We start from the raw sequence: 13,656 nt of genomic DNA, 5'->3' as shown, positions 1-13,656 counted from the left end.
GGGTGGGAAGGGAAGAGGGGAGAGAATTTGGAACTCAAAGGTCTAAAAACAGATGTTCAAAAACAAAAACAAAATGTTTGCATGCAGCTAGAAAATAAGACACACAGGCAATGGGGCGTAGAAATTTATCTTGCCCCACAAGAAAGGAAGGAAAAGGGGATGGGAGGGGAGTGGGGTGACATAAGGGAGGGCTGACTGGGGAACATGGCAACCAGAATATAGGTCATCTTGGAGTGGGGGGGGCAGGGTAGAAATGGGGAGAAAATTTGTAATTCAAACTCTTGTGAAAATCAATGCTGAAAACTAAATATGTTAAATAAATTTAAAAGAAAAAAAGAAAACAAAAGAAAAGAAAATAACTTGAGGTAGGAAAAAAAAAAGAATTATGGGTTTTAGAACTCAAATGGGACTTTCAAGATTCTATTTTTTTAAAAATTAGGAAACTGAGTCCCTAAGAGGTGAAACGACATGATCTTTGCCATTCTTTTGCCATTCAGAAGTTCTTTTCCTATCCTAACACAGCATGTATGCCTTCTTTTCCTTTAGGCATCTGTAACAACTCTGAAATAAAATATGCAAATGAAATGCAGTAGCTGAAAGAGTGATCTTTAAGGATGATCTCTAGAGACACCCATGAAGACAGAAGATTTCCTGGATTCATTTGCATAAATTGTTAAATTGGGGAATTCAGGGCAATTCCTTCACTTTCAATCTGTGCCCCACCCTCATTTCACCCATATCCTTTCACTGCCTTTCAATTATGATCTATTCAAGCTACTCTTTTCAAAGCCTTCATTGTTTCTATTCCAATTACTGCTCTCTGTTCTTTTCTTTTTTTGTCATACCTTTCTTTGAAATTACTAGCCAGTTCTGTCCACTTATTCTATGAATGCTATCCATAACCCAACTAGCTGTCTCATATGTATGTTCCATTGGCTTCAAGGGTGAAAAGTGGAGGCTTACCACAGGCTATCATCATTTCCCTGAAAGAAAATGTTAATGTAATAGATGCTGATGCTGAGTATTTTCACCTAAGTGTGGAATTAAGGGAATCTTTATTTCCATTAGATTGTAATCTTCTTAAGGGCAGGAATGACTTTTTACCTCTTTTTGTATCCTTAGCACTTAGCACACTGCCTGGCATACAGTAAGCACTTCAGAAATGTTTATTTGTTATTGTTATTTATTTTGGAACCTTTCTAGGTAGGCTTTGTGGGGTCTGTAGCTGAGAATTAGATGTATTGGAGATTTGACTACTACTACAGATTCGAAGCCCTATCTTCTGCAGTAATATAAACCAAGGCTAATATCCAGGTATTAGCTGACTGTGTAGCTATTTAAGGGACTGAATAGATTTAGAGCTGGAAGGGACCTTTAAAGTTATATATTACAAACTTCTCATTTATAACTGAGAAAACTGAGACCCAGAGAGGCTAAATGACTTCCCCAGAATCAAACAGTGTCAGAGTCACAACCTGAACCCAGATACTTTGACTCCAAATCTTTCCACTGTTCCATGAAAAGGCAAAGAAATAAAGAATGAAATAGCTTCTGTTTTATAGGAATATGAAAAAAGTTGTTTTAAATCACTATTAATTAAAGAAATACAAATTAAAACAGTTCTGAGGTACCACCACACAACTAAAAAAAATGCAAATACTAGAGGGAATGAGGAAAAATAGCTACCCTAATGTATTGTTGATGGAGTTGCAAATAGGTCCAACAATTAGGTAGAATAATTTGGAACTATGCCCAAAGTGCTATAATACTGCATATAACCTTTGACCTAGTAATACCACTATTAGGTCTGCATCCAGAAAAGATCAAAAGAAAAGGAAAAGGACATATATGCACACAATATTTATAACAGAAATTATTGCAGTGGTGAAGAACTGGATAATGAAAGGATGCTCATTAATTGGGGAATGACTGAACAAGTTGTGGCTTATGATTGCGATGGAGCATCATGATGCTATAAAAAATGATTAGGGGTGGTGGTGTCAGGAAAAAATAAAACACAGTAAGACTTATATGAACTGACACAAAGTGAAATAAGAAGAAACAGGAGATCCTTATGCATAGTAACAGCAATGGTGTAATAATGATCAACTGTGAAAAACATGGCTACTTTGATCAATTACAATGATTTGAGATAATTCTAAATAATTCATAATGAAAAAAAAATCTCCAGAGAGAGAGAACTGATGAACTAAATACAAATTAAAATATAATTTTCTTGCTTTTTTATTTTGCAGTATGGGTGATATAGAAATATGATTTCATATGTACAACTAGTATAAATTTCTTGTCTTCTTATTCGATGGGGGGGTGAGAGTGAAAGAGAGAATCTAGAATTCAAACTTTAAAAAAATGTTAAAAGTAAACAAATATATATTTTTAAAAATAGCTTCCATTTCTGAATAGCCAAATTAAGCCTTCTTTTAATGACCAAAAGAGAAGACTAACTATAAACCATTCACAAAAATGTATAGAGGTAACTGCAGCTTCTAAATATGTGAAAAAAGAGAAGGATTTGAAATAATCAATCTCATTTTAATGCAAAAGTATGACATACCCTCTCATTTTGAATTCCCTGTTTTCCTAAGTAATTTTTGTCTTAGATTCACTGTCTCCATGAGAATATTCTCCTTTTCCTGTGGAAGGCTACAAAGCAGAGGAGTAACCTGCATTTCTCTACTCTTTTAAAACCTACATGAAGTAACTTGAACTCAGTCCTCCATTACACATCTGTAGGTGAGCACTCAAAAAAATAATTATGTCTTTGAAAATTACTTCCCACTTTTGAGTGCAAGAGTCTGCCCTTATTCCCAATAGCCATTCTAGAATATGACTCTTAACTCATTGGGTGTTTTTTTTGTAACCCCCCTTTTAAAGAAAGGATTTGGCAAGAAGCATGTGTATATGAATAAGCTATCTAGCTGTTTAGATGCTTCTTATTTTCCATTACTGGATATTCATGTATGGCATAGAAGACTATAATCATGGGTATCCCATAAAACTCTGGCTGTTAGCTTCTCTTCATTCTCTGTTCTGCATTAGCTTCCTAAGATCATAGAACCACGGAATTAGTGTTGGAAGGAATCTCAGCAGCCATCTAGTCAAAACTCTATATGAAAAAAAATACCCACAATAATACAGATAAGTTCTTATCCAATGTCTATTTGAACAATTCCAAGAAGAAGGAATGCTTTAGTTCTTGAAGAACATGTTCCACTTTTGGATAGCTTTAATTTTTATAGAGTCTTTCCTGACATCAGCCTAAATTTACCAAGTCTAGGACTAAGCAGAACAAGTCTAATCTCTTTTTCACATGGCCACCTTTCAAATACTTCTTTTTCAAATACTTTTAAAGACAGTTATCATTGCCCCATAGCCCCTCACACACAGGCTGAATCTCTTCTTTTTCAGGTCAAACTAATTGAGACTCTTCATCATCCAGGTTGCTATCCTCTATACATTTTGCAGTTTATCAATGCTCTTCTTAACCTGTGGTGCTCAAAATTGTCCATAATATTTTAGATATGGTCTGATCAAAGCAGAGCATAGTGAGGTGATCATCACCCTATTCTTGGAAGCTCTTTTTCAAAATAATAAAAAAGGTTATCTTTTTTGACTGACACCACACCACTAATTCATTTTGAGCTAGCAATTTTTCTTCAACTCACTTTTAAATCTAATTTGGCTGGTAAGTTCCCTGTCAAACCACATTTGACTGCTCAGATAACTCCAATTTTTCCTCCCCAATGGAATTGTTCTTCAGAACTTCACTGTGTGTCTTCAGAATTGCACTCTTAAACATCTCCTACACCTTCTGGGCTGACTTACCCTGCATCATTTTAGTCTATGGGATCCAAATATCTTTCTCCTGCATGCTTTGAAATCAACTTTCCACATCATAGGGTATATGTAATACTACGCCCAGATTTCCTCTTTTCCTCCATTTCAAATTCAAAGGGAGGACTGGACACTTCCCTTGTGGTTCATAGCACTTCTACTCCAATAATGAGCTCTTCCTTGTTGATGGCAACCTGATTCAAAATGCAATGGTACCTTCTTCTTTCCCTCTCTTTAACTATTTCTAAGGCAAGTTTCCCAAAGGTTTTCAGTTTCATGGCCAAAACACCCAACACAATGAGAATATCTTTAATGTACTTTCTGCACTATCATTTGGCCCACATGAATAACCAGAAATTGGTATCTGTCATCCATTTTAAAAGACAATGAAAGTTCTCTGTCACGTCTTTAATATATGTCCTATGAGGAAAACAAACTTCTCTGTTGTTTCAGGGTCTGTGAGTAACTGCTTCACAGAATCACAGAATTACTGGGATTCTTCCTTTTTCCTCTGACCATGACAGGATTATCACTCACCTGATAACTTCAATAGCTCTACTATATGTTTCTTTAGAGGCAAAGCACCCCTCCCTACCAAAGAACATCCAGCTCTATCCTCTACAAGAGAGACCTCAAATCTGTTTGAAATTTTAAATATATTACTATCTTTTCCTCTCTTCTCTATGTAGCATTCTTCTAATCTCCAAAATCCTGACACTTTCCTCCAAAAATGTCAGGTTTCCCAAACTTTCCTCCACTGAAGTCTCCTTTCAGTTTCCTTTAAGAACACTTTGTTGTCTCTAATAATCTGGAGTTTGGAAACAAACTTCTCCTCCTGGAGGGAGAAAACTCTGGATTTGGAACACAGATAACATTCACTTTCCTATGACAATAATGCAAAGACTAAATTCTTTGCCAGTCCCAACATGATTTCCCTACTCTCTGCAATGGTTGAGAGCTTCAGTCTTATTTTTTAAACTACTTGTGTGTATTCGAATGTCAATCTTAAACAACTTTCTAAAACATTTTTAGCCAATTATCAGCTCTAATGGTTTTTCCACCCCACTCAAATTCTTTCCCTTAGTATCTATAACTCCATAGCCCCACCTTTCGTTCTGCTTTGTACAAGCCAATTTGCTCCATTCCCCAATCTATCTTATTTATTTGGTTAATGCTTCAATTGCTCTAGTTACTTACTTCACATTATCTTGCCAATTAACTTCTCTTTCTACTTCTTGAGTCTTCCTCTATAGGTTCTGCTGACTGAATCCTTGTAATAACAATGTTGCTGGCAGAAACTGTGACTGTGTAAGTTCAATAACACCAGCACACAGAAGGGCTACTAATAAAGGTTCTTTGATCTGCTTTTCTAAGGAAAACAACTTTAAGGAGTTAACAATCTTACTTTAATTAAACATACATACATCTTCACTTAGTTTTAGGGGAAAAAGCCAGCATCCTGAATTTCAGAAAAAATAAAAACAGAAATTACACGCACACATTATATAAACAGAGCAAATAAACACAAATCAATCTATCCATAGCAATACATAGTTACCAGAGAGAAGCACCAACATCTGCATTTTTCCAAAGCCAGGGAGCTCCTTAACATCAGCTACCCAGAGTCTCCTCTGGTCAAATCACACAGCACTCTTCCAGTGAGTGAGAGCTCCAAAACAAAATGCCAACCTCAGATCTTATATACCATTCTCAGGGTCAGAGGGCATCACAACCATGCAACTCACACCTATGTGAACTAGGCTTTCTTGTTCTTAAACAGGTCAAAGACTCTTGATTTAATCAAAGAAACAAAAGACAACAAAAAGTCCACTTTGCTTGCCATTACATTTGAAAGGCAAGACTAGTCAAAGGTACTTGATTACTTCAGTATTCTAAAAGAGAAAACAGTAAAAAAAAAAAGTCCCACCCTTCTTACCATTACAATCCTCCTTAATATTCATCAACTATCTTTAATCTTTTTATATGCTCCCTAAATTGTCCTTGATCTTGCTGTTTTCAAAGTAGAAGATGAATCTGAGTCAGTTTGGGAGGCTGGCATTTATTTACTTCAAATTTTCCTCAAAATTTCCAAAATTTCTCCTCCCCAAATACAATCTCCAACTGACTTCACCAACTGAAACCCTTCCAAATCATACATATAATATATGCATATATACACATATTTATGTATATATATATATGTATATGTATATGTGTGTATAGGTTTTCTTCTCCCTCTTATTCAATTTCACTACCACCCTTTTTTTGTCTCCCACAAACTTTTGTCAGGAAAGGAGGAAATGAAATATTCCTGATCAGATTCAATTATCATCACTATTCATACTACTTTCAGATCTGTGTAGGTTTAATCTTTTTCCAGAGCTCCTTTCCTGTGTCATCAGTTTCCTCACAGACATTTCCTACTGGATCCTGTAAGCATCTAATGTCTAAAAAGACCCCAATGCCTTTCCCCCAAATCCATTACTATTCTAAAATCCATCTTTCAGTTAAGAGAACCAATACTCTTCCTTAAAATAAATGAAAAGTCACCTGTGTTCACAAATTGCCTCATTTTCCATTCTTTATTCAACCCTGATAAAAGCTACTGAGTTAGTTGACAATTCTATTTACATATCTCTCAAATCCATCTCCTCTCTCTATTCATCCAAGTACCATTCTAGTTTAGGTCCTCACCTATCATCAAAGGCACCAAGATGGCATTGTGGATAGAGCTGAAGGGACTGAAGTTGGAAAGACCTGAGTTCAAACATGCCTCAGGCATTTACTAGCTATATGACCACAGGCACATCATTTTTTAAAAGAAATATTTTTTTTATTTTTAGTTTACAACACTCAGCTCCACAAGTCTTTGGGTTGCGAATTTTCTCTCCTTCTCTCTCCTCCCCCCTACTCCCCAAGACAGCATGTAATCCAATGTAGGTTCTACATATACCTTCACATTGAAATTATTTACAAAATAGTCCGGCGGTAAAGAAGAATTATAACCAATGGAATGAATCACCAGAAAGAAGAAACAAAGCCAAAAAAGAAGAAAAAAAAGAGAGCAAATAGTTTGCCTCAATCTGCATTCAGACTCCATAATTCTTTCTCTGGATGTGCATAGCTTTTTCCATCATGAGTCTTTCCTAGCTACCTTTGACTTTGCATTGATGAGAGGAGCCAAGTCTATCAAAGTTAGTCCTTACAGATACTATGTGTCTGTGATCATGTATAATGATACCCTGGTTCTGCTCCCCTCACTCTACATCAGTTCATATAAGTCTTTCCAGGTTGTAATGAAATCCATCTGCTACTCATTTCTTACAGCACAATAGTATTCCATTACATTCATATACCACAATTTGTTTAGCCATTCCCCAATTAATGGGCATCCCCTTGATTTCCAATTCTTTGCCACCACAAAAAGAGCTGCTTTAAATATTTTTGTACATTCTAGTCCCTTTCCCACTTGTCTGATCTCTTAGGGATACAGCCCTAGAAGTGGTATTGCTGGGTCAAAGGGTATGCACAATTTTATAGCCCTTTGGGCATGGTTCCAATTTGCTCTCCAGAATGGCTAGATCAGTTCACAACTCCACCAACAATGTAACAACATTCCAATTTTCCCACATACTCTCCAGCATTTATCATTTTACTGTTTTGTCATGTTAGCTAATCTGACAGGAGAGATGTGTTACCTAATAGTTGTTTTGATTTGCATTTCTCTAATCAATAGTGATTTAGAGTATTTTTTATATGACTATAGATATCTTTAATTTCTTCCTCTGAAAACTGCCTATTCACATCCTTTGACCATTTTTCAATTGAGGAATGACTTTTATTCCTATAAATTTGTTTTGGTTCCTTGTATACTTTAGAGATGATGCTTTTATCAGAGACATTGGTTGTAAAGATTCTTTCGCAGGTTTTCTGCTGCCCTCCTAATCTTTGTTACATTGGCTTTGTCTGTACAAACATTTTTCAATTTAACATAACCAAAATTATCCATTATTCATTTTGTTAGGCTCTCTGTCTCTTGTTGGATCAAAAATTCTTCACTTCTCCATGATTCTGACAGGTAAACTATTCCTTGCTCTACCAAATTGCTTATGGTATGAGCCTTTATTCTGAAAACATGAAAACTTTTTGATTTTATGTTGGTATACAGTGTAAGATATTGGTCTATGACCAGTTTTTGCCATACCATTTTCCAATTTTCCTAGATGTTTTTGTGAAATAGTGAATTCTTAACCCAGAAGCTGTATACTTTGGGTTTATCAAAGAGTAGATTGCTATAGTCATTGACTACAGCATCTTGTGTACCTAACCTATTCCACTGATCCACCACTCTGTTTCTTAGCCAGTACCAAGTAGTTTTGATGACTGCAGCTTTATAATACAGTTTAATATCTGGTATGGCTAGGCCACATTCCCTAGCATTTTTTTCAATAATTTCCTTGATATTCTGGACCTTTTGTTCTGATGGGTTGAATTTTGGTATTATTTTATCCAGCTCTGTAAAATAATTTATTGGTAGTTTGATTGATATGGCACTGAATAAGTACATTAATTTAGGTAAAATTGTCATTTTTATTATATTAACTCGGCCTAACCATGAACAACTGATATTTTTCCATTTATTTAGATATGACTTTATTTATGTGAAAAGTGTTTTGTAATTGTGTTCATATAGGTCCTGGGTTTGTCTTGGCAGGTTGACTCCCAAATGGAATTTCTCTTTCTCTCACTTCCTGTTGGGCTTTGTTGGCAATATATAGGAATGCCAAGGATTTATGTGGGTTTATTTCATATCCTGAAACTTTGCTAAAGTTGTTTATTATTTCAAGTAGTTTTTAAATTGATTCTCTAGGATTCCTTAAGTAAATCATCATATGATCTGTAAAGAGTGTTAACTAAGTTTCTTCTTTGCCTATTCTAATTCCTTCAATTTCTTTTTCTTCTCTTATTGCTAAAGCTAACATTTATAGTACCAAATTGAATAATAGGGGTGATAATGGACATCCTTGTATTAGTACCATGTTTGTGTCATAAAAAGAATTTGGTAGGATTTCTTCTCTGTCTATCTTCCCAAATATTCTATGAAGTATGAGAATTAATTGTTCTTTAAATGTTTGATAGAATTCACACGTAAAGCCACCTGGCCCTGGAGAATTTTTCTTAGGGAATTGATTGATGGCTTGCTCAATTTCTTTTTTCTGAGATGGGGTTATTTAGAAATTTTACTTCCTCTTCTGTTAACCTGGGCAATTATATTTTCATAAATATTCAAACGTTTCTCTAAGGTTGTCAAAGTTATGGGCATACAATTGGGCAAAATAATTCCTAATTATTGTTTTAATTTCCTCTTCACTGAAGGTGAATTCACCCTTTTCATTTTTAATATAGATAATTTGGTTTTCTTCTTTCTTTTTTGAATCAAATTGACCAAAGGTTTATCAATTTTATTGGGTTTTTTTCATAAAACCAGCTCTTAGTTTCATTTATTAATTCCAGAGTTTTATCGATTTCAATTTTATTAATCTCTCCTTTGGTTTTCAATATTTCTAACTTGGTATTTAATTGGGGATTTTAATTTGTTCTTTTTCTAGCTTTTGTAGTTGCATGCCCAATTCTTTGATCTTCTTTTTATCTATTTTATTCATGTGACCATTTAGAGATATAAAACTTCCCCTAACAACTGCTTTTGCTGCATCTCATGAGTTTTGTTATGTTGAGTCATTATTGTCATTCTCTTGAATAAAGTTATTAACTGTTTCTATGATTTGTTTTTGACTCCTCATTCTTTAGGATTAGATTATTTAGCTTCCAATTAATTTTTAGCTTATCTTTCCATGGTTCTTTATTACAAATAATTTTTATTGCATTATGATCTGAAAAGGATGCATTGACTATTTCTGCCTTTCTGCACTGGATTGTGAGGTTTTTATGCCCTAGCACATGATCAATTTTTGTGTTTGTGCCATGTACAGCTGAGAAAAAGGTATATTCCTTTTTACCCCCATTCAGTTTTCTCCAGAAGTCTATCATATCTATCTTTTCTAAAATTCTATTAACTCTTTAACTTCTTTCTTGTTTATTTTGATGTTAGAGTTATCAAGTTCGGAGAAGGGGAGGTTGAAGTCCCCTACTAGTATAATTTTGCTGTGTATTTCTTCCTGTAATTCCCTTAACTTCTTCTCTAAGAATTTGGATGCTGTACCATTTGATGCATATATGTTAAATAATGATATTACTTCATTGTCTATGGTGCCTTTTAGCAGGAGATAGTTTCCTTCCTTATCTTTTTTGATTAGATCTATCTTTGCTTTTGCTTTGTCTGAGATTAGGATTGTTAACCTTGCTTTTTTTTCTTTCAGCTGAAACGTAATATATTTCACTCCAGCCTTTTACCTTTACCCTGTGTGTATCTCCCTGTTTCAAATGTATTTCTTATAAACAACGTATTGTAGGATTACGGTTTTCAATCCATTCTGCTATCTGCATCTGTTTTATGGGAGAGTTCATTCCATTCACATTCATAGTTATAATTACTATCTATTTCTTTTTTTCCATCCTATTCCCCTTCCATTTATGTTTTTATTTCTTCCTCCCCATCCTCAAAAAAGGTTTGCTTTTGACCACGAGCTCTCTCCATATTCCCTCCCTTTCAGTCGCCGCCCACTTATCTTACCCTTTTCCCCTTACTACCTCTTCCCTCCATTCTAACCACCCACCCCCTTTCCTTTCTTCTATCCCCTCCTACTGCCTGTAGGAAAAGTTTGATTTCTATACTTATCAGAGTATGTTATTCCTTCCTTGAACCACATCCAATGAGAATAAAGTTCAAATTCTGCTCTTCTCCCTCCCTTCTTTCCTTCTGCCATAATATGTTTTTGTGCCTCTTCATGTGATGTAATTTACCCTTTTCTACCTCCTCCTTACCTGTTCTCCCAGACCAATCCCTTTGCACCTTAAGCACATCATTTATGCTGTGTCTACCTTAGTTTCTTCTGTAAAATGAGCATAACAGATGACATACTTAAGGGTACCAAAGTAAAGGAAATGGGGCAGGGCTTAAAAAGGCATAAGGGGAAAGTGAGAGGAAACTTCTCAAAGGAAGTTAGCCAACCTAGACTTTGAGCATTTGCTAAGAAAGAGCAGGGTATTACAGATATGTTGAATGTAGGAGGAAGCCATCATCTTCATAGTTATATATGTAGGAAGCAGTGGGATATTTTCAGGAAAGAAAGAAGAGGACAGTACAGAGGCATATTATTTTTAAATCATCCTGTACCTTTCTACCCATACCCATGTATTTCACTATGCCTGGAAGTTCCTGATTCCTAGAAGCTCCACTTCAAATAAATCTTCCCAGATCTCCTCAGCTTGGAATGGTCTTTCTCCCCTCAGACCTTCTTTTTGTACCTCTTGAATACAATTATCACCTATTTCTTTGCATTATAGTTATTTGCAGTGACATAAGTTCCTCTTAAGCTGTAAGATATGTGTGGGTTCCAAGTCTTCTTCAATGACTAGTACACTATTCATAAAACACAGCAGTCAGTTTAAAAATGCTTGTTCAATTGAATAAACATTGATATCTGTTCACAATAAAGGAAAAAGAAGACTCCCTCCTTATATAATTCAATGGATTCATTTCTTTCACAATTGTCAACTTGATTCAAGGGTACTATAGTTCTCCATAACCTAGTCCCCTCCTACATTTCCAACCTTCTTATACTTTACTCCACAGTGTGTACTCTTTTATCCAATGACACTGACCTCCTGGCTATTCCACAAATAAAACACTCCATCTCTTGACTACAGGTATCTTTTACCATCTCTATTACCTGGAAGTCTTCCCTTCAACTCCTTTGAGTTCTAACCTTCCTAGCCTCCTTTTAGCCCCAACTACAATCCCACTTTGTACAGGAAGCCTTCCTTCTCTAACACCCCTAATTCCAGTGCTTTCCCACTTTTAATTGTTTCCTATTTATCATGTACATCTCTTGCTTTGTATATTTTTGTTTGCCTGTCCCTCCCATTAGATTGAAGGTCTTTGAAGTTAGGGACTGTCTTTTGCCTCTTTTTTTCTATTCTCAAAACTTAACAAAATTCCTAGAACCTAGTAGGACCTTAATAAATTTTTTATCAAATGAATAAATTGAAAGGAATCTATGACTGTATGAAGTCTTCCTGGGGTACAGGAAAAAGACAACAGGCAGGAAGAGGGGTTTTTAACCATTAATTGAAACATAATTTAACATATGGCCATATACTACAGAGAAAGGCATTGGAAGAACTATATATGTACACACACACACACACACACACATATACATACACACACACACACACACACATATATATATACACACATATATATACATATATACATACACATATACATACATACATATGTATGTATATGTGTATGTATATATATATTTCTAGAATTTAATAATGTGTAGTAGATGAGATTTGAGTAAGAAAATAAACACTTGATTCACAGGGCTCTTGAGACCTGTGTACAAATTAAAATAACATCTAGCAAATAGTCTGGATGAAGACCGTGAATGATTGATTTTATTAGGCCCATAATTATGTCTTAGGAAATGCTCTTGTCAAGATAAACTATGATATTTCTCTCTGTAATATGCTTAGACTGAATGTTATCACCAGTTGATTTTTAAATACATGAAATCTACTTATCTGAGTGGGATTTCAGGAACTCTTTATATAGAAAGTCCAGAAGTACATATCTCTACCTAGAAAAGAGAAGCATTATAGTATAATGTCAAAATATATTGTATTATCTTGTGATAATACAAAATGTGACCAAGAAAAATAATACCTCAATTTAACTTTTGAAAACAAATTCACTTTCAAAAAGTCAAGAATCTTAAAATAGATGATGACAACAGTGGGAAGGAGACCTAATAGCATCAGATCTGAGACTGTACAACATAATATTTATCACCAAAACAATTTGGTATTGGGTAAGAAATACAGAGGTTGATCAGTGGAACAGATTAGGTACACAATATAGAGAAACAATTGAAAAATGTAAAGACAGTGTTTGATAAACTCAAAGATCATAGCTACTGGGGTAAGAGTTTAATATTTAACAAACATCATTGGGAAACCTAGAAAGCAGTCTTTCAGAAATTAGTTATAAACCAACATCTTATCCTATATGCCAATATAAGCTTCAAGTGGTTATTTATCCACAATAGGGACATCATAAACAAATTAGAAGAACAAAGAAAAAAATTATCTCTTAGTTTTATAGATGAGGGAAAATTAATGACCAAACAAGTGCCAGAAAAGATCAAAAAGTTAAAATGGACAATTCTGGTAACCTAAAATGTTAAAGATTTCATATAAACAAAACCAATGTAGCTAAAATTAAGAGAGAAACAGGTAAATAAAAAAAATATTTATAGCAAGTTTTTTTTCTGAAAAATATCTCTTTTTTTTGTTCTTGCAATTATCAAAAGAGTCTATCTAATTCAAAGGCAAAACAGAATTCAGAGGAAGTATACATAGAGAATACATACTAGACAATACAAAGAGAAAGAGCTCTCCCATTGGTTGCAAAGTAATTCTCTACCTAAGAAAGAAAGTCTCAGATCTCATCCAAAGAAAAGTAGCAAGCTGAGGACAGGCATATGATAGAGATTGCCCACAGCTTTCATGTCATGTCATGTCTTCATGAAGTGGGATTGGAATCTTCTATATTCTCTCTGAAAATTTTAAAAAGCCAAAGTCTGAGAGACTAAGTGAGATGAAAGAAACTTG

The sequence above is a fragment of the Trichosurus vulpecula genome, chromosome 7 (genome assembly GCF_011100635.1).
Source record: "Trichosurus vulpecula isolate mTriVul1 chromosome 7, mTriVul1.pri, whole genome shotgun sequence".
In the NCBI taxonomy this organism is placed as follows: domain Eukaryota; kingdom Metazoa; phylum Chordata; class Mammalia; order Diprotodontia; family Phalangeridae; genus Trichosurus; species Trichosurus vulpecula.
The sequence above is the reverse complement of the archived record's forward strand: the minus strand, read 5'-3'. Positions refer to the sequence as shown.